The following is a 2991-nucleotide window of genomic DNA, read 5'->3' on the forward strand; positions in this document are numbered from 1 at the left end:
TATATGGTCTTTTTTCACATGACAGACAATGGTGAGTAGATTGACATTTTCCTGTTATGGTTCTTTGAACTTCTCTCCATGGACCTAAAAGACAAGAGAGACATAATGATCCTGATGGTCCATATTAAAGGTTCATTCTATGATGCAAGGAAGTAAACCAATTCAATACACTGATAAAAATAATAAAACTATTTAAAAAATGTTAGTTCAGAACCTGTTATAAACTGATTTAACTCTGAATACATTTCACTCCATTGGATAAAGTCTGTTTGCTTGTTATTATTAATGCCTGCCATAGTAGTAATGGAGCAGGACTTTATTAACTTTGACATTGAGTTGGATTTCCTTATAAAAAAAATGAGGAAAAGATCTGAACAGAAAGGTTTTAATGATTTATAGAGAAAGAATTTAATAAATTACTGTGGCCGAGATTTTTCACTTACTTTTATTTTTTATTCTGAAGTTGCATCAACCTTATCAGAGATCTTCTCTGAATCATCAAGTTGCCCTGTTCACATGATTAGAGGAAACACAAATGTTGTTGTTGACAGATTGTTGCTCTGATCAAGAAACATAAAACAGAAACACCTTCATTCTGAACTAAAAATAATGAAACTGACTGAATTGTTGATGAGTTACAGTATAATTACAAAACCTCCAGCATTATTTGATAATCAGACTTTATACTGAACCTTTTCCAGAGTTTTCAGGGCCTCTGATTGTTTCATAGACACAAAGGTCACCTAAAGGTCGATGAAAGTCCAACACAGATTAATTAGTCACTTTATGTCTGTTATTCACATTAAAACTTTAACAAAGGAACAGAATCAAAGCTGCAGAGGAAACAAGGATTTTATGAAAGTTGGATTAGATGGATGGAAATATTTCCTGATTAAAATCTGTATCAACGATTAGTGGAAACATTCTGTCATGAAATGTGGTATTTGGTGGAGAGGTGGACGTGGTCGGACCCAGGATGAGGTGCAAATGATGGTATTTAATGAAGAAAAAAAAATCACAAAATCCAGGCAGCACAGATGAGCAGCATCACAAGCTCTGAGTCTGGTAGCAACCGGTAAATCATGAGGCAACTGACGTAGGGGTGTCACATCTAAAAGTTGCTACCCTGCAACTTTTAGATGTGTCTCTTCTGCTGCACCACACCTGAATAGAATAATTAGGTGATTAGCAGAACTCTGGAGAACAGATCTACACAAGAAGGAGGTAATTAAGCCATTTGATTTCAGTGTTTTGTGCCTTTGGCACATCTAAAACCTGAAGGACAGCGGCCCTTGAGGACTGGAGTTTGACACCTGTGCATGGTAGACGAGGACCTGACAGGGAACAAGAGACACAGGTGGGTAGAAATACACAGGGAAGGGAATCAGGGGAAGCAAGGGACAGCTGGGAACAATCAAGGGGCACAAACACAGAGACTCAATAAACACAAAAATACACAAACTCAAATCCTCACACATTCAAAACTAAGTGAAATACTGACCATGGAGGAGAGAGGAGTAAACTTGATGCAGATCTTCATCCTGACTGACTGGCTGCTCTGAACCACAACCTTGTTCACAAAAAAAAAAACATTTTTAGTGAAATTGTTGTGTATTTAAAAAGGCAAATTTGTTTATGACCTTGATGTGCTCTGGTAGAAATATGACTGAGTCAGAAGAAGATGCCCTCACATTTTGGCTTTTGGAAATAAATCACCAGCAGCAGGAGGATGAGAACGATGAATCCAATCACTGATCCAGTGACCAACGGAACAGGAAAAGAGGAGCTTCCAGGTCTGGATGCAGCTGTTTTGGTGATGAATAAAATTACTACCTGTTACAAATATATAATACTGTCACAAAAAAGTAAAACAATATTTCATAATGTATTAAGGTTTCCACCTTTAACTCCCATCCAGCTCTGAGGTGAAACTTCTCCTGAATGTTCACACTTGTAGAAACCTTCATCTGACTGAGACACTGCAGAGATCTTCAGCTCTCCTCTGCCGTCATTTTGGATCAGTTTGTCATGATGATAGAAAATCACATCAGAAAGTTTGTTTTCTCCTCTCAGTCTGCAGCTCAGAGTAACAGAAGCTCCTTTAGTCACAGGATGGACGGGGCTCACCAGGAGAAGATCTTTAGCTGGAAACCAGACAGAGAAAATGAAGCTTCAGTCAGAAATCAGCTGCTGGAGGCAATTAGAGAAAAAACTGAACACATGATTTTTATCATTGATGCTTTAAAGTTTTATCTTGAGCCTCTTTTATTTGAATTGTAACATTTGCTAAATAAATATTTGCATTTCACTATTATTAGTGAACAATACATTTCTAACAGCAGCTGAACAACAATGAAGACTTTATTTATAAGAACAAGAGAAGATCTAATTTTAGATCAAAAGCTAGTCCTTTCTGATTTTAGTGAAAAAACAAAAGCAAAACAAGAGTAAAAATCAGGCTTCATAGTTACGGGTCCTGCTGCTCCAACTCACTCATTCATCAGATCCACCAATCAGAAGTACAACAAAGCACATATCATGTGAAATGTTGCCAAACTGATCAAATATTTGTTTTCTAACTCATGACATTTAATTTCTGCTTCATCATCCAGGATGCATTCAGTCTCTAATTTCTGTAAAATTCCTCTGGTGAATGAAATAACGCGTGTATTAACATACCATGTATACTGATGTTAACTGCATTGCTGAACTCTCCTGATTCAGATTCACACCAGTACACTGATTTAAAGGACCAGTGACTGTTAATGGTACATGAGCATCCATTCAATTTCCATGAGCTGGAGCAGTCTGGCAACTGGAGTTCATCATCTTCATCCAAAAAACGTATTGTCAATATATCAGAGTTTTCTCTAAACCTCTTCACTCTCCACTCAGCAGAGTTTCCTCCACAGTTCAGTGTCACAGACTCAGAGGTGAAGTGTTGCTCTCTGTCAGGACTCACTGAGAGAGACGCTGCTGGATGAGGATCTG

This window comes from Poecilia formosa, unplaced genomic scaffold (genome assembly GCF_000485575.1).
Source record: "Poecilia formosa unplaced genomic scaffold, Poecilia_formosa-5.1.2 Scaffold685, whole genome shotgun sequence".
NCBI classification, from domain to species: Eukaryota; Metazoa; Chordata; class Actinopteri; order Cyprinodontiformes; family Poeciliidae; genus Poecilia; species Poecilia formosa.